Genomic DNA, 18908 nt, shown 5'->3' with positions numbered 1-18908 from the left:
TTGTCGTTTGAAGGGGCAATAGTTGAAAATGTGTCAGCTCCTCCTTCCAAACGTTCAGATGTGCCTTTGGCTGTGCCACCACCATGTCCAAATCTGATGGGTCTCCCGCTGGTTTTGGAGCAAGAAGACAGCATTTCATTTGTGCCCTCCAAGTTGCTGAGGGTTTGTTAAAAAAAGAAATTACGGGTATGAGGTGCTTCTGGTTTTCTACCTTTTCTTCCCCCGGAGGAGGAGGGGCGCAGGCTGTTTGCAGCCACGTGTTTCCTTCTCCATCGTTGCACTAACAGAGACGTTTCTTCATGTCATTCTCTTCCTTTAGAGCCTCACTGGGTTGAAAAGGGATCATTTCAGGAGACATAAATTTGCTAACTATTCCTGAGCTAATTAATTTCTAGTTCTTTATATCTGTTTAAAAGCCAAAGGGTGACAAGGAAATGCACGTGGAGCGTGGGGGCTGTCACAGTGCCGTGGCTTTGGTTCTCCTGAGATCAACAGCGCCGCCTGTGGCTTTAGTTAATGGCGTTTACCCTTTGAATTTTTGCTTCTATTTCAAGTTCATTTTTTTGATGTAAAGACCGAAGAGGAGTTTGAGCAAAATTATTATTTGGCTAAGTTTTGAATGAGCAAATCAGGAAAACGTAAGGCTTAACCGCTTTGGCTTAACCATTCTTAGAGGAAGTCTGAATGCGTTTACTCTAAAAGTTGTGCCCAGCATTAGCAATAACTCCAAGGCTCTGGCTTGAGAATTGCAAACAAATTAATTTTTCCTGTTAGCTTGCATTCGGAAACGTCGATAAGTTAATTTTCACGTAAATAGTCTGTAACTAAAAACTGCAACACAGCCTCTCCAACCCACACAATAAAAGTGACTCCGTGGGTTTTTGAATTATTAGTGACTCGGGCAGCGGCTGCGGGAGCACCGTTGGGAGGTGGGTTCCCGCCTGCCTGGCCCGGAGCTCGACGCCGCAGCACGGCTGGTCCCCGGCTTCGCCAAACCCCGCAGCAGGGTCTCGTCACGGGTGAGATGCTGAGGCCGAGGGGAGCATCCGCTGAGGCTGAGCGCAGGCGAGTGCGGCTGGGAGCCCTTTTGGGTGCGAGACCTTGTCCCTGCAGGGCTTCTGCCATTTCACGCAATTTGGCCTACTTGTTTTTAAAAAATAAATAAATGAAAAAAATTCTTGCTCAATGGCAAGAAACGTTCTTGCTCAATGATAAATGAGGAGGTTACTACCTATTTAAAACTCCACATATACATCTTCTCAGGGATGTTTTCCTCTTGATTCAAGTCTTTTGGCTTACTTAAAATGGATTTATTTAACCATTTCCTCTCTGCTCCTGCTCAGAGGCTGTTATCAGCCCACACGCAGCCGCCTGGGTTACGCTTCCTCACGTGTGCTGTCTGCTCACTTTTATTGTATGCGATTTGACATAGGCAACATATGGTGCACTATTAATTTTTCTTTGTCTCTAGTTGGTTTCATTTCCTGGTTCCCACGGCACTATTGAATTGCAAACGGAGCACAGGGGAGATTTAACACAAACAAGACCATTTTTTTTTTCTTTCGCTCCCTTTGCCCTTCTCCTGGTTTAGTTCGTTTAAAAAAAAAAAATCCTGCATTTTTAGCATAAGTAGCATTTACCAGAGACTTCTTTAAAAATAATATATAATAAAAGTCCTAGAACCCACAGAACCACAATATTATTTTATTTCAACAGTACTGTATTTAACTCTATTAGTTTCTTCTGTTTCTTGATTTTGGCCATAAGGAATCGATTACATCTTCTATGTACAGCATCGCACTCTGCTAAAACTGTATCCTCAATTCTGTTGTTCCCTAGTAGCAGTTGTTCTGGTATTTTATTTTTTGGCTGTCATAAGCTAGTTGTGTATATGAAATTATTAGGATTTGTGGTACAGAATTTGTGGCTGTTGGATGATTGATCGTCCTGTCTGTGAGGAAGGGGTATTCTGCTCAGATGTGCTATAAAACCTCTGTTTCGGAGGGTATTAAAATCACATGCTGGGTAGGAAATTTCTACAATTGAAGGATAGGCTTACCACAGACTGTAATTAAACATTTATAGTCTCAGATATTAACCAACACTTTATGTATTAGCATGCTGGCTGGGGAACTCACCAGCGAGCGAGGGCTGGGAGTTACAAGTGTTTCCTATTTATCAGTGTGCGCTCCAGTGCCATACATCTCCATAAAAATCTCACTGTACACTTTATCCTAAGACTGTAATTTGTTAAATCGGTGGTTGTTGAAGTCAATGTTGTTTCTGGATGAATCAATAGGGCTGCAGGAGGCATTGAAAGCTGCAGGGACACTTAGCAAAAGGAAGAACCCCTATACGTGGTACGAAGGGGGCTGCCAGAGCTATCTCATGCCGTAAGAAATGTATGAATCTGGCTGTATATCCGCAGCACGCTGACATAACCTATGTTTATGGTAGCAGATGACATTGCTGTACCAGACACACGCTTTACTGCCTACTTGTGTACCAGCTAATACTTAACAGCTCCTTCCCGGGAATCTGCCTTACGTCTGGCTCGCAGCAGGCTCTGCTGTAGCTCACGGCATGTTTAACGGCAGCTCGAGCTGTAAACGCCTTTGGGACCCCCCCACCCCACCCCGAGGAGAGCAGAAAAGGTGAAATACCCTGAATGGGTTGTGTTTGATTGCGCTGATCTTGCAGGTGTTATTAGCAACTTAAGTGAAGGTCTTTCCCCTGTAACATCAACTTTTCTTGCCGCTTCATTGCACAACCAAAGCAAAGCTTAGAGGTGAGCTGGGAGAGCTGCATTTTGTGGGGAAATTAATGCATCTAAGATGGGGAAACCTTTAGACGGATTCACCTTTACTGAATCGGGTGCTGGAATTGGGAGTTTGAAGGTCAGCGGTTGCTCTTGGGCAGATGATCTGTCTCCCTGCAGCCTCCCCGGCCTCTCCAGGTACCCAGGGGTTCCTGTCCCTCTTGGTACCCATGTCCTGGGGTGGGCTTACAGCCGAGATCTGGTGTGCATCACGCACATCTGCGGCTTCAGGGGTGATAGGGACTGGGCACAGGCAGCAGGAATGGGTGTGAGTTGGCAAAAGCCTTGGTAAGTAGCTAAAGGGAAGCAGGAGATCAAAATCTGGGCTAAATATGCCATAGGTGTGACCTTTCTGGTAGGAAAATTGTGCTGAGAGGTTTCTCTGGAGAGAGTTCAGTCCTGGGGTCAGCTGGAGAGCTGATGGCCCCATCTCCTGCCTGCTGCTGTGTGTTGTTGTGCTGCTTTGGGTGCATTGACTGACTTTTATCTCACTTGTTCCCCCACCACAGGGGCAGTCAGGACGCGATGGTTACCCGGTAACTCTGCTATTCCTTTTATTTTTATTCTTATTCTCTTCTAATCTGCACTCCGTGGTCTTTTCCATCTTTTCCATGACACTTGGTTTTCTTTGCCTGTCTTGGTCTCCTTTTTTTTTCCCTTCTTCCTTCCCATCAGTGATAGCTTTTGACAGATTTAGCCCTAAAACTTAGGAGCCTGTGCAATATTCTCCATTAATGTTTATAGGGATGAAATAGAACCATAGAACAGTTTGGGTTGGAAGGAACCTTTAAAGGCCATCAAGTCTAACCGTCCTGCAACAAGCAGGGACATCTTGAACTAGATCAGGTTGCTCAGAGCCCCCTCCAACCTGACCTGGAATGTTTCCAGGGATGGGGTATCTATCACCTCTCTGGTGGTAGATGATCAAGCCCTTAAATACTTGAGCCCCTTTCGTCACACTCTGGCCTAAGAGTTCACTGGACTGCAAAGGCAGTGAAGGCTTTGGGGTTTGTTCCACTTACAGCTGTAGGTGGCCAAATCTGGGGACACTGGTGAAAGAGCTTCAGGTGTTGAGATACGTCCTCATTTGCCCATCTCCAAACATTTTTCCCTGGGACAGAAGTGTCCTGCAGAGCCTGTCAGCAAGCAGAGATTTTGCAGAGGCTCAGAAGCGTAATTGGGCATGTGCTGCCCTTCCCATGCCCATGGGCGCCACTGAAATGTCTCTGTGTTAGAGGGAGGTGTCTTCTGGGGGAGAAATAAAGCTGATCGTCTGGGCCGTTACAGGCTCTGAGCTGCTTTCTGCAGGAGGAGAGAGACCTTGTTCTGGCCAGGTCCCAGGCTGCAGCCTGGTGGCTGGCTCCCCGGGTCCCCTTTATGCACTCGGACAGCCATGGTGCTCTGGCTCCGAGGGGCTCGATGGCTCATCAGGGAGTGACTCCCGTCCCTGCACTCAGTGTAATGGGTTGGTAAAAATCACTGTGTAGATCCTCCATGTTCACAGCCCTGTCCCAGCTCTGCTCCTGCTTTTTGAATGGATGCAGCAAGTCCTGCACCACCTGATGCTCTGGAAGGGGTTTCTTGGCTATTTGCCCTGCTGTTCCATTTATAAGGTAAAGAAAAGTAGTTAGCCTTTTTCCTGTGGTTGATGCCCCCCCCCCCCTTTTTTTTTCCCCTCATTGTGTACTGAAGGAGTGTGTTAGGAAAACTCACTCCTTGTCTGTGCCACCTTGTGCCCTGGCCTGGTTCCCCCTGAATGCCCATAAACCACAGAAACATCTATTGAATTTTCTGTGTGTGATGGACTTGGGAGCTCAAGGGAGGAGGATTGGAAGGGAAATACCAGAGCTGTCTTCATTTTTCGTTTCCCCTGGGCCCCTGTGAACCTCCCTGGGGAAGACAGCAGCATTTCCCCAGTGGCACCAGCCCCAGAAGGGAAGAGGTGTGAGATTGGGGTAATTTTGCAGAACAAGCCTGTGCTGCTGTTGCATCCGTAAGGGTGGGAGAAGGCTGCGAGCCAGCGGGGCTGCTAATTTCCAGGGGAAGGAGGGCCGGGGCAGGCGCAGTGCGGTGGTTTGTCTCCCTCAGGCGGTACCTGAAGAGTTTGATTTATTCGAAATTAAGGTGGGAGACTTTATTCCAATTGAACTCTTTAAAGGCAGCTTTAAGGGTGGCTTTCTGCTCTTGAGGGATGTGACTAACCACTTTGGGAGTAGCAGTGCCCGTGGCAGGTTTACACTCTTCTTCTGTGTGGGTTTTAGTTGCAGACCTCTGAAAAATGAAAATGCTGGAAGGAAATAGTGACTTTTCCCTCAGATGGAGCATCCCCCCAGCCTGTCCTGGTGGTCAGCCCAGCACCGTGTCCATCCCACTCCTTGTGGGGGATTTTGGTGCTGCTCCAGCTCTCCAGGATGGTGTCGGGGACTGGCAGTGACCTCCGGCTCTGCTGCCACAGCTGCACTAGGAAAATGGCATTAATGTGGCTGAAAGGTTCCCCCCCCAGGACCCGCAGTGCAGGCAAGCTGTGTGGCTGGTCTTTTTCCTGACTTTGCAAAACTGGCTGAGCCAAACCCAGCAAATGCTGAATTACCGCATCCACGTGGCCGAGGCTACACTAATTAGCTTTATCTAATAATAAGGTGACAATAATTGCATTTCTAAAGTAACGTGTGTGCCTGAAGAAGGAGAAAACTAAATGTAAAGCAGGCTCAAGAGTCTTATTCTGCAGAAGCCTATGGATGCGGTTTGTTACATCCAGTTGCATAGTCAAATTGATTTAATTATTTAGTTCCCTTCAGGGTGATCAAATAATCTCCAAGCTGCTTCAGGAGGTAGATGTGGTGCAAATGCAGAAGTAACAACTGGATATTAAACGGTGTTTGGTGTCAGAGATAGGTCTGGTAACATGTGCATCTCTTGGCTAGCAGGGCTTTGAGTTTATTTGTGAGCTGCCGATGTATAACTGAGCTGCAGGCAGTGGAAGCTTTAAAGGGATGAGTGAACCAGAGCTCTGGAGTTGGGGCCCAAACAGAAAACAGCTTTTATAAGATGCTTTCAGTATTTTTATAGTTAACATCTTAAGGGGAGGGGTTTGTGCCCTACAATAAAACTTTACAGCAGAAACAGTTTCTTCTTTATGAAGTTCTATAGGTTCATTATTATTTTTTAAACCAGAGAGAGGATTTAGTTTCTATTTTTAGGACTATGGCATATCCTGCTAATGTTACGGTAACAGCTACGAAGAGTGTTGGGTTTTGTTGCTTTTCAGGTCTTGTTTGACTTAGTTTTGACATCTCGAACGTGAATAACAGCGTATACCTTGGCCTGAATTTCAGCATAGGTTCCTATGGGCTGCATGGGGTCTGTCTTCTCTCCCCTTCCCCCAGTAACTTTTGAACTTGGCCCATTTCAGCCAAATTTGGCAGAAGGACAAAGACTGTGCAGATAATTAGTTTAATGTGAACTTTTGATATCAAGGGCAGGTTAGGGGAAAAAGAGTCTTTTTGATATCCGTGGTGAGGCATGAGCTCACGCTGCCATACACACGCCTTTGCAGTATCAGCTGCTTCAGAGGTTGCCTTAAGTTTGTCCTTTCTGAGATTTTCTGTTTCTTTTTTTAATTGCAGTGCTGGGGAGGCTTTTAAAATGTTTTTGACCCCCCAGGTCAATAATCTAATCCATTTTGGGGGTTTTCTAACAGAGGAGGAAAGCTGATGTCGGAACGGTGAAACTTGCACTGCCAGATTTGTAACTGCATTTAATAACGAAATTGCAAGATAAAAACTCTGCCCTGCCGGTAACCCAGGTACACACGGTGGAAATTGCATTCAGCCCAGGTCGGGCAGAGGTGACTCCCATGGGCTCTCCCAGACCCCTGTGGCTGGTGAGCAAGGCAGAAGCCCATGACTCACTGTGCTTCTCGCTTTAGCTGCCGAGGGAACTGGCTCGTGGGGGGCAGAAGGGTCTCTGAGAGCTGATTTAAGAGCCGTTGTATTCATTATCGTTCAGGTTCCGTAGGGGCTTGAATGTGGATTGTGTGTGTGTGCTCTCTGGAGAGCTGAGGGCAGAGAAGGGCAGAAGATCTATTTACTATCTAAAATACCTGCAATCTTTTCATTTTTTCCTTATCTTGGCTGTGCAATTTGCACGTAGTAATGGTGGCAGCGATCATCATAAGCTCCTGGGTTTTGGGGTGCAAATCTGCTTAGTCTGAGAGCCTGCCTTGCACCTCCTGAGCTTGCAAGAATGCAAATGAAGGCACCAGGGAGCAGTGAGGTTTTTACTCTTTTTTGATGCCAAACCACTAATCTTTGGAAATCCTTTTTAGAGAAAATTACCTAAAACAACTTCTGGGGAGAAGCAGAGCACTCTACACCAAAGGTGAAGGAGAACCAGCAGGTCACTTTTCTCATCTGACCTCTGTGTGGTCCTTCTTGCCAGGACACCATGATGTTCCTCTGGGTCTTTGTGCTGGTGGTGATGGGCTGGAGTAACACACCAGGTGTGTAGTGGATGGTGTCCTGGAGTGATCTTGGCAGCGTTGGTGGCTGAAATCTACAGGATAAATAATTCCTTTATACAGAAATCCCAGAATAATTGGTAATTAAAGATTGATTACAGAGCTCTTGATTTGTTAGAGATGCAGTGATCTCTAAGTAAAAAAACAAAAAACCCCACAGTTACAAAAATGCTGCAAAATGAACAGTTCAGGAGAGAAAATGACCATTTTCTAGACAAGGTCCTGAGCAACCTGGTCTACCTTTGGTTAGCCCTGCCTGGTGGTATCGCTGTTCCTGCAGCTCAGTGACCTGCCTGGTGGCTATGGGTATGGTGGTGGTGGAGCTCCGGTTGTCCTCTCTCTGGGCTTTGCGCAGGTCCAAGTGCGTGCCGAGGTCTCCCTGCTGCCATGGAGGGCGTTGCTGCAGGAGGGCCACCAGCCACTGCTGGTTTAACTGCATTGTTTCGCTCTGGTGCTTCCCCTCACCAGCTTTTCTAAAGAGAAGACAGCAGCCTTTAGATCAGATTGATGAGGAAGACTTGGATGACACCTTTAGCCTTTGCCGAAAGACCTCCCGGCCCATCCCCAAACAGAAGCGCAGCCCCGAAGTTTGAGCTTGGTTTTGCATGAGGGCACGCTGGAGCAGAGGAGAAGCAGATGTGCGGCCACTGCGCCAATGGAAATGTGTTTCTCGTTGGGTAGGACCAGGCACTGGGGCTGGGATCCCTTGGGACTTGTCCCGAGCTGCGTTCTCCACCACAAGGAGCATCTGGGCTGCGAAGTTCTTCCCCTCGGCTTGATGTGCTGTCAGTGCATCAGTGTGTCGGGGGGCATTTGCCCTCGTAAAGCTGGAGGGGAGCAGAGGGGTTGGCCGTGCAGAGGGCTGAGGCGGCGGGGCTTTCGGCTGCTTACGTTAGTTAGCAGGGTGGGCAGCTGCATCTGGGCAGGAGGAAAACAGAAAATGAGGAGCAGATGGAAGAGACAAACTGCGAGTAGACTTTTTGCAGCTGACCTTTCAGTGCAGGCAGATCTTCCCATTATGTAGCTGTTCAGAGGAGTCAATTAATGGATAGAGGGGAGAAGCAATGGTCGGGTAGTGCTTTTAGCAGCCTTGCCCCTGTCCCTTTCCCTGCCCCACACGGGGATGGTTTTATACTTGCCTTCAAACTACTCAGCTGTCCTCCTACATATTTTTCCTCTTTTCCAAAGAGATGCTGCGTTTGTGGTTCACCAGAACCCGTTCACTTCCCTCCTCCCATCTACCGGAGAGGCCTTTTGAAGCCAAAGTCCCTGTTTCTTGAGAGTTTCATCTGCTTCTGCTACTCATCCCTTCCTAAAATTGGTCTCTGCTATGCTGCTACGTGACATCCCGAATGGAGGGTTGTCAATTCAAGTGGGAAGAAACCAAAAGAATGGAGCTGATTAATGAGGGGAATTACTTCATGTGCATGTCTTCATTAATAAAAAGCAGAGCAGGGAAGAGACTTTGCAGAAAAAAAATATGATATGAAACAGAGTTGTCTCCTATTTTATAAATTTTCCCTAGTATATTAGCATCTATTTTTACTTGAGCAGTGTTATTCATTTCATTCCTCCAGCATATAATGTTTGCCTTCTGAATTTTGTAAATCACTCATGTGTTGCCTGAAAGAGCCCAGGCATCGTCCTGCCTGTCTCTTAATGGTGGGAACTCTTTGGGAAGGCAGGGAGAAAAGGGCTTCAAGTTCTGTCTGCTTAGAAGTAATACAGCTTGTTACTCGAAGTTACTCAATATTGAGTGGTATCATCCTTTTCTACTGACAGGCAACTACACCACTGTAATCAATTAATGGACTTGTAGTAAAGGAGAGATACAACACAGGGGTTACTCAATGCTGGCACAGCTTTTGGGGAATAATTGCTCAGTCAAAATTGAAATACTCTTGTACAGGCTATTTTCATGTATTTAAAGTCCACCTCACGCTAAGGAGCTGTTAGAGCTAAGCAGCTCAGCATCTTCAGAAACTTTATTTTGGGAGCCCTGCAGTGAGCTAATATCTTCCTTTGGCTACAGCATTGTAAATCCAGAGTTATCCACAGTCAGCTGTAATGCGTATAGCCGGAAATCAACTTGTAAGGATGAGAGACTCTGTTTTTAATTAATTTTCAAGACGTAAAGTGAAGCCAAATGTGGGGTTTTTTTTCCTGAGCTGACGTCTGGGAGAGGGGCTGGAGGAGCACATGCAGGAGGGAAGTTGGTTCCTTGACTTGTGAGATACCAGTGCAATGGAGCAGGGTCACAGGAGCTTTGGTGGCAGCTCTAGACCTTGGCCATAACCAGCAGGGTTTGGGGTTTTCTCCCCAATTTTTTCTCCCCAGCAATTAAGAATCTCAGTTAGTGTAGATAACAAGGGAAAGTCTGTGCAAGATTTTTGTGTGTGACCCATAAATGTATTATGAATGCAGACAGGCTGATGTGTGAGAAATGAGGAACACGTGCCCAAGCCTGTTCCTGGTGGCAGTTCCTCCATCCCATTGTGGTCCCTCAGAGTTTACCAGAAAGTTCCAAGATATGCACTTAGCCAGGCGTCTTGGAAATGGCGACACCAGAAAACCAGATGTGACATTAATAAACTGCTTTTACAGGAGAACTGTAGAAGTAACTTGGAATTGGACTGCCTGATGACTTGGTGAGTTGCCTCCATCTATGCAATTATCTCCAGGCCCTGCTTGGGCACGCTCCGGGTGCACTCTGGGAGAGTTGCAGAAGGAGCTGCGCATTGTTTGAGATTGCTCCGTGCCCAAACCAGAGCGACAAGCGGTGGTTTAACTCCTCAGGAGGGCTGCCAGAAATCCTAAGTGAGGGATGGGAGACCACGCTATGTGGTCAGATCTCTTGGGCTGTAGGGAAGAGCGTGTGGATCTCAGACTTTTACTGTTTTTTCACAGTAGGCAGATGCTTTCCGGACCCTGGGTGGTAGCTCATGCACAGACACGGAGTGCCTGTACATAGCATGGGTGTTTTGGTTGGTTGTGCATGCACAGGATTTACAAAAAAAAAAAAAAAAATCATATTTAACATCTGGCATTGCTAGACTTAGATATTTTTAAATACTGTCATGTGATCGACCTCCATCCCCAAAATGAAGGCTTTTGTTGGTAAGCTGGCTATTTAGTTTTCTCAGCTAGGTTCATCAAGGTCATAACCGTCATTTAGGGTTTGGTCCTGTGTTTGTTCTCTTGAGTATCTTTATTAATAAATGTTCAGACTTCAAGGAGCGTCTCCTGTGAATGAAGTCCTTCGCACACATACTTCTCCCAGTAAGAGTCCAAAAGACAGAAGTAACAATTATTCATTTTACAAGGCAAACTTTGTAGTTCTAGTCTTTTTCATTTTATTTTAATATCAGTTTTGTGGCCAATTCACGTAATTATCTGCCTAGAGGGGAAAACCTCTTTAATCAGGGAAAGCAGATCCAGCGTATTTTCCTGCTACGTCCGTTTACTGGCTCTCTGATGTGGAGACAACAATGATTTTGTAAAGACCAGCTCTTTGTGGCAGCAGTTTATTTTTCTTTTGATTTAGAGGTAATTCTTCCACAGGGAAAATAAAAAATTGTCTTATATCCCACCCAGTAGAGGAATTGCAGATGCATTTGTTTATCTTCTGTACTTCCAGTGTTTCTGGCCAAGGAGAGGAGAGGGCCTGGTGAAGGAGCTGACAAAAATGGCCAGGAGAACTTTTCTGCAGAGGCAGATGTCTGATACAGGACATGCGCGGCTTTTCGGGTGATGACTTGGACCCAGCTGCTCGCCTTATCCCAAGCTGGCTCACGCAGGGGGAGAGGTTTGGTGGTGAGGATGGGTGGTGGAAAAGGTCCTTCACCACCCAATGCCTGGTTGAAGCAGGGCTTTGGTTTCTGGCATCTTCTGCGGCTTTTCCTCTGGTTCCCCGTGTTGGGTGCGAGTGCAGCTGGTGCATCTGCATCTCAGTTTCCAGTGCATTCAGGCACAGCCGTGTGGTACGGAGGCTTGGTTTGCAGGCAGAGGAAAACTGAGAAAAAACAAGAAGTTTGCTCATTAACCGCAAAAGAGAGGTAATCTAAACAGCAGCTGTCAGCCAGGGGTGGCACTGGTGGGGCGAGAATATAAAAGCAGTAAGAGGCTGGAAGTGTTTGCTTGAAACGTCGATATTCCTCCCAAAACAATTGCTTACCAACTTCAAAACTGCATCCCCACCACAGAAGCCATCTCCTCTCTCATAGTTGGACATTAAATAAAAAATATCCAAAACCCAATTGGGCACCAAATGCTTGAAACAAGCAGTTGCACAGAACACATGGAACTCATTTAAGCCTCAGAATTTTGGGGGAAGTCAGGGGACTCTTTCTTCCATAAAAGCACTTTGTTGTTTTGGAAGGAAACTGGTGCAATGTGATGCACAGATGAGCGAGCTCTTGCTTCTGAAATGGTGCTGAGCAGTAGATAAGCTGAACGGACATGCTGGGGCAGTGCTTGCAGCAGTTGGCTGCGGTGATTCCTTCCCTTCCCCTTAGAATCATAGAATGTGTTGGGTTGGAAGGGACCTCTAAAGGCCATCTAGTCCAACCCCCCTGCAGTGAGCAGGGACATCTTCAACTAGATCAGGTTGCTCAGAGCCTCATCAAGCCTGGCCTGGAATGTCTCCAGGGTTGGGGCCTCCACCACCTCTCCGGGCAACCTGGGCTGTCTCACCACCCTCATTGTAAAGAACTTCTTCCTCATGTCTAACCTAAACCTGCCCTGCTCTAGTTTAAAACCATTGCTCCTTGTCCTATTGTTAAGTGCCCTTGCCAACAGCCTCTCCCCAGCTTTCCTGTAGGCCCCCTTCAGGTACTGGAAGGCCGCTATAAGGTCTCCCCAGAGCCTTCTCTTCTCCAGGCTGAACAACCCTAACTCTCTCAGCCTGTCTTTATAGGAGAGGGGATCCAGCCCTCTGATCATCCTCGTGGCCTTCCTCTGGACCCGCTCCAACAGGTCCATGTCCTTCTTCTGTTGAGGGCTCCAGAGCTGGACATAGTACTCCCTTGCATCAGGAGAAGCAAACAAACCGGCTCAGGTTTGGCATTTCTTTGAGTTTTGTCTGAGTAACCTTGCTCGCAAACCCAAGAGGTGTCCCCTGCAGCTCCAGACCAGCATTTACTTTCCACCCCTTTGGACCAGTCGGTGTTTGATTTGCTTCCAGGTTTTTTTCTTGAGCATCTTGGAGAAGACATCCAGTAAAACAAGGAGGGAGCTCTGTGAACAGATGGAAGGAGGCACATCTTGTGTTTAAGGAAATGGAGAAAATGTGCCTTATTTCCACTGTGAAGCCCTGAAGAACATGGTTGGCATATCTGGGAGAGACATTGGGAACCCAAGTGCTCTGGTGAGCCCGTACTGATGATGCCAAGGAGGGACTGAACAGTGGGTAGAGCCCAATGCTGCCCCATAAACATTCTCAGGATAGGGTTTGGGTGGGTTTTTTTCCTCATTTTTTTTGTGTTGCTTTTGTTTACTAAGGATTTCAGAAACCCTTGCAATTGTTCGTGCCCTGTGCTGGGCCCTTGTCGCAGTGGCTGGCAGTGCGTGGCCGCCGGATGCCCTGCGTGGACCAGCCCAGCCTCCGAGGGGGCTGCTCCCTTGCAGAGCCCCGCAGTCTGGTTTGCATTATGGGTGAAGTTTTTAGCAAATTATTGCTCCTTTCTGCTCCGTTTCCATCAAAGAATGGGCTGAGGCCGCCCAGCAGTCTGAGGACAGATTTTTTTTTTTTTTTTTTTTTTTTTGGAATAGAGCACGGATTTGTGGTTGGTTTTTGGGTTGGTTTGTTAACACACGCTCGGCCCTTATCAGGCTGTGGCTCTGGATCGTTAGCCTGATGCCTCTGTTGGGGGGTTTATTGCTGTGAGCTTGGGCCGTGGGACACGGTTCCACCACAAGAAAGGTTTCAGAGGGGCTTTTTTGGGGGGTTGGTGATGCTGAGCCCCACCAGATGCTGTGGGCACCACTTAAGTGCTTTTTTTGGCAAGAAATTAGGAAGAGGGGTGAGAGCTGCCAGAGCGAGGGGGCTCTGCTGACAAGGGGGGATCAGCTTGCCCTGCTGCCCGGAGCAGCCCCCTTGGGATCCCCCCCCAAAACTGGGGTCAGATGTTACAGGAAGGGCTGCAGGTTGCAGGGAGATGGATTTTGGGGAACTCCTAATTGCCCTTCCCTGTAAAATAAAATAGGGTTTTCTAGCAGAAGGAGGAGAGCCTGGCTCTGAGGCCATGCAGGACGGCGGCAGCAAATGCAAGAGAGGAGGGAAAGAGCCAAACTAGAAGACGGTTTCCCATTAAACTCTCAAAAAACCTCAGTAGCAGTGAATTGTGCCCCAAAATATTGTACCCCCAGCTCTCTCCAGATGTGGGGTAACACACACGTATAGGCAGAAGCAGCTGTGCCTGGGTTTCAGAGTCCTCTTGCACCACGTGTAGGGTTTTGTCTATGGAGGGAAGTTGAATGAAAATGCTGGTGCCTCCTGCTGTGCCTTAACTCCAGAGCTCTCCCAAATGGGGGCTGCCACCGCGAGGAGCAATTTCTCTTACCTGCTGCTCTCATGGTAAATGTGCTAGTGAAGCCTGATGTTTAAAGCAGTTTTTGATCCAGGAATACAACTTAATGGCTAAATAAATAGTTACCTTTTAATTCTATGACATCTGGCCCACCTTCTTGGAGAAGACTGTAAATCAGCTGATGTTGGCGTGCAGAAAGCTGTGCTCTCGGTGCCTTGCTGCCCACCTCGGGTAGGGTGTAGGTGCCATCCAGGCTCTTTTGCGGTGGCAGCAGCCCTGGGGAGGGTAGAGCAGCCCCCGGGCTACCTGCCACCTGCCCTGCCGGAGGGGCTGCTGTTTGCAAAAAGGTATTGGCTAAATCACCAGGGTTGGATGTATTTAAAACTGAAGTCACGCAAAACTGGGACCTTACTGAATGGCGTGTGTAAACGGTTTCCTTGTTAAATCTGGCAAAAGGGTATTTATCAGGACTCACTTTAGAGCTCTGCACTTTTTAGCGGTTTTGAAAATAAGAAGGGAAAAAAAAAAAGGTATTTTATTGATTTACACAGAAAATATGTTTAAAAGACCTGTATCCCTTGTGGGGCAGCCAAGCTAGTTAAGCTTCCCTGTTTTCAAATATTCTTTGCTTCCATTTTTTAAACAAAAGTGTGTGGAATAACAAGTGTAAATTATTTTCCAAATTAAAACAATTAGTCTTACAAATATTTAAAGTCATGCCTCATCAACATTGCTGGTTTGTGCTTCTAAGAGAATTGCAGAAGACATTTGCTTTTAAAAAATGAAGAAAAACCTGTCACCTAGTAATGAAAAACTAGCTTTTGGGTAATAGAATCATGGACCAAAGGGGAATTTGTGTTGGACAATACCAAAATAGCTTTTTTCAAAGAAACAGAGAAAATTATTAGCAAAGGATTGCTAATAATCATGTTCATGCTGAAAAAATATTTATTTATTTATAAGTGCAGGGCTGTTCCCCTGTGCAGCAGGCCCATCCCAGTGAGACCATCCGTGCTATATGTGGTTGAACGTGAAGCTGTCGTGGTTTTAATGATCTTAATGCTTAAATATGACAGCTCCTGGTAGGAATGTTTCCAATGCTGTGTTGTGCCGCAGACAGACGTGGCTTTGGGGTCTCATGCCGGGAACCCCAGAGGTCACGGCAGATGCAGGAGGAACCTCCCACCAAGGACTTGTCCAGGCTCACAGCCATTGCAGTCAGTGCGTGCGCAGGATATTTCCACGTATGACCAACTTCACACGTACAGTCTGTCTCTTCACAGATATTCAAATGCTGTTGTTTGGAAGGGCAAATGATTACTGTAGCAGAGGTGTTATTGGATGGAATAGAAACTTGTTTTTTTATAAGGGCTGCTGGTCCTTCAGTGCTGAGGACTTCATGGTGGGAGGAAGGGGTTGCAGTAATTGGGTACGAGGACGAGGTGACATCCCAGAGCACTTCTTGTACTCAGCTCATTTGCAGTTAGCACCAGTGGTTCTTAGCTGCTATTTAGAGGACTCGCATTTCAGTTCTCGGTCCCTCTTCTGCCCTTTTCCTTCAGCTGGGAAGCTTGCAGTAGCCACAGCAACCTGGCTGCCATTCTCCACTTCCCTTGTGACGGGGCTGGCAGGGCGTGCTTGGCCACAGCTTTTGCTAGAGCTTTCTTCTTGTACAAAAATGTGCTGATGAACCGCATGGCCAGCAGACCCCATCCCGCTTGCAAAGATTTACAGCGTAGCCTATAGGAAAGGACGATCCCTGTTCCCTGGCTGCACTGCAGACCACGCCGTCTAATGACCCAGGGCCCTGCCCAGGGATGCTAAAATATTGTCCTGCTCCTTTGTTCTGACACTTTCCTCTCTCTTTCAAATGTAAGATTTTACCATTTTTTGAAACCACAGACGCAGAGATTGAAGGCAGCCTTTTGAATTTGTTAAAATTTGACTGCAGGGTTCCTTCCGACCCCTGTGCTAATTTTTAGCAGAGCAGGAAGCATTAAAAATAACCATGAGAGAATGTTTCCCAACTCAGAAGGATTGTCCTCTTAATAATCTTGGGCTTTGGTTTCACTAGATATTTTCCCTCCTTAAAATTCCTGTAACGCTGCTAGAGCAAGTACATCCCTGCCAGCAGCAGTAATGGCACCGGAGGAGAAAGGCAGAGGGCCAGTTAGCCAGGCTGGCACCTAGGCTTGCTCTGAGCAGGAGTGAGGAATGTGCGGGGGAAATGCTTATTATTTGTTGGAAGAGCTTTTGCATGTGAATCGGAGCTTTCAAGCTCTGGGTCTTCCCACTTTGGTGGACCTAAAACTCTGCTCCCAAGCCTCCAGCTGCTCTCAGCATTGGCTGAATCTCAGTTTTGCAAAGATATTTTGGTGCTACATCTCAAGACTTCTGAGCTTCTACAGCGAAACAAAGCAAAAATATCAATGTTTGTTTTGAAACGTAACTGAATGGTGGCCCCTTCCGCTGAAGCTGAAATGTTGCATGGCCAAACTAAGGCATGCAGCAAGAGCCCGTGACGTAGTAACAAGCTCTGCTCAAGCACCAACGTCTTATCTGACTTGTGCCTGCATTCTCAGCCTCATTGTATAAATATTTATCATTAAATAATATATCATGAAGGTATACCATAAAATATATTATATAAATAATATAATGAGTTGACCTGGCACTAAGCGCAGGTGGTTCTTCCTGGTATGTGTGTCAGAAAATGAGATCTGAGTTAATTACAGCTAGGAGTGGGCTCTGACATCCACCGGACAATGTTGGCTGGGGCTGTATCAGTGTTGTCTTCCTTGAAGCACCTGGTGGGTTTGTCCTGCTTGGCTGGTGCAGTGATGGGTTTGGCAGAACCATGCTTTGGGGGAAGTGATTGAATTTTCTCTCTACCTTGTCTTAAAGCATCAGGTTTGTCCTCGGCAGAAGGTTCATCCCCTCTCGATGTAGTGAGCATTTAATTGTGTAAAGAGCCTCACTACGTGTGTGATTTGGAGCGCAAGGTTTGTAACCAAGAGTGGGCAAAGGCACGAATGAAATCTATCCCTGGATGAAAAGCATAGCATGAAGCTGCGGTGGTGCTCTCTCTTACTTGGGCCCTGTAATGGGGTGTCCAGAAAACGCACCTTTTTTTCTTACACTTTGTGCTGGTTGTTGAAGTGGAAATGATGAATTTTTTTATTTTTTATCTTTTTTGTCCCTCCAAAATGAAAACTTCTATAGAGGTGGTTTTTGACTGGGGGAATGGGGGTTATTTGTTGTTTTCCTGTTCCTTAGTTATCAAATAAACTAAAGATTCCTTCATCTTTAATTAAAATGACAGGGAGTAGAACTCAAATAAAAGACAATAATGATCTCAACACATGGGTGCTCCTGAAAGTTGCAGGTAATAAGGTGAGCAAGCCCAGATTTCAGATGCTCTCTCCTGCTTTACACATGCAATCCTCTGGCTGCCTTGGCTCACACAGACGTTTGGCTGGGCAGGTAGAGCAGAGTCAATTAAATCTCCAGCCCAGACTAACGAGTCATTTAAAAGTCTGAGTTAGTCTTGTCCATTCAGCAGCACGGCTGGCCAAGAGCCCCTTTGAAAGCCCAATGGGTATTGTTTCTCCTAAGCATTAAATGCTTTCCCTCAAACAAACATCCTTTGAATAGGCCATTGTTTTTCCTTCTGGATGTCCCTTTGCGGACTGATACAAGAATAGCTAAAAGCTGATGAATTGGTATTGTAAATTAAAAAAAAAAAAAAATCTCTGGGACTTCTACTCCCTTGAGAAGTTGAATGTGCTGCCAGTTCTCTGCCCAGGTCCCACATCTTGTCCTCTGGAGGTCAGAGAGCTGCACCGGGAGCCTCAGGTGAACCACCTCAAACAACCAGGGTTTTAGAAAAGATGCTCTGTGGACCTGATGCCTTTCCCAGTAATGTAAGGAATGCAGGTGGTATAAAGTATGGAGGGGATGCTGGGGGAAGGAGTAGTAGTTTGGTTGTGACCGGCAAGATTTGCATTAATGGGTGCAACTGTATTCGTTTCTATTTTTCACTATTGTTTTATGTAGCAGTCATGTAATGATAACTCCTTATGAGAAACAATACACATCACGTGAACTGTATAACCTATGTTTGGTCACTTCAGAAATCTCATGTGTAAAGAAATCCTCATTTATTTCCAGGTGAACATCTCTTGTACAGGTCCCCCAGTCCTTATAACGCAGGCACTGATGCCCTGCCCAGGATTCAGCCGCCTGGATTTACCTCTTTTTTCCTCACAGAGCTGCGCGTGTCCCAGGGTTTTGTATTCCAAGCCCAGTCACCACAGCCCCTGCAGACCGATTTATTCCTTATTGATGGCCAGAGCTGTAAGCTGGAAGGATGCGATTTTTAATGCAGCCATTGGGCTTCTCTTACACACCTTTCTCTTTGTTGCTCAATTTTCACAAATTTAAGCTGAAAGGAAAAAAACCTTCACCCTAATAGGTTCCCTGAGAAATATAGAAAACTTTGATGCTGTGTTGTTGCATTACGTGGTAGTCCAACCTACAGTTGCTTCGGTCGGTCCTCCAGGTTTACAGGGCTGTAATTCGGGAAGGTGTTTCAGCCCAGCACCTCTGCAGAGGGAGCCGGGAGGATGTGCCTGTGCCGCAGACGTGTGGCTGTGCTGGGCAGGCAGGAGAGGGAGCAGGTGCTCATCCCAAGGTACTGTTTTCCAAGTGTAGCCCTGGGATTTGCAGCAGTTGGGGCTGGGTTTGAGATCACAGGACCGTGCTGCAGTGATGGCTCAGGCTTTGCCGTGGGGACAGGCTCCATCCGGAGGGGGTCCTCACCCAGCAAAGCGTATTGAAAGTCTGGGAACGAATCAGGTGTCCGAGGGCTTTGCTTACTCGCAACCGTCATGGCGTGTCTGTTCAGGAACGGTTTGTAGGGCTGAGCCTTCTTTGGGTTTGAATGAGGAAAGGTTTTGAGTTCTCAGGCAGCAGGTCGTGGGTAGGTGGGAATGCAGTTGTTCTGGGATTTACCATAACTACTGAGTTTTGAACTGCTTCTCTT

Source organism: Chroicocephalus ridibundus, chromosome 11, assembly GCF_963924245.1.
Source record: "Chroicocephalus ridibundus chromosome 11, bChrRid1.1, whole genome shotgun sequence".
Lineage (NCBI taxonomy): Eukaryota > Metazoa > Chordata > Aves > Charadriiformes > Laridae > Chroicocephalus > Chroicocephalus ridibundus.
Note: the sequence above shows the minus strand (reverse complement) of the source record.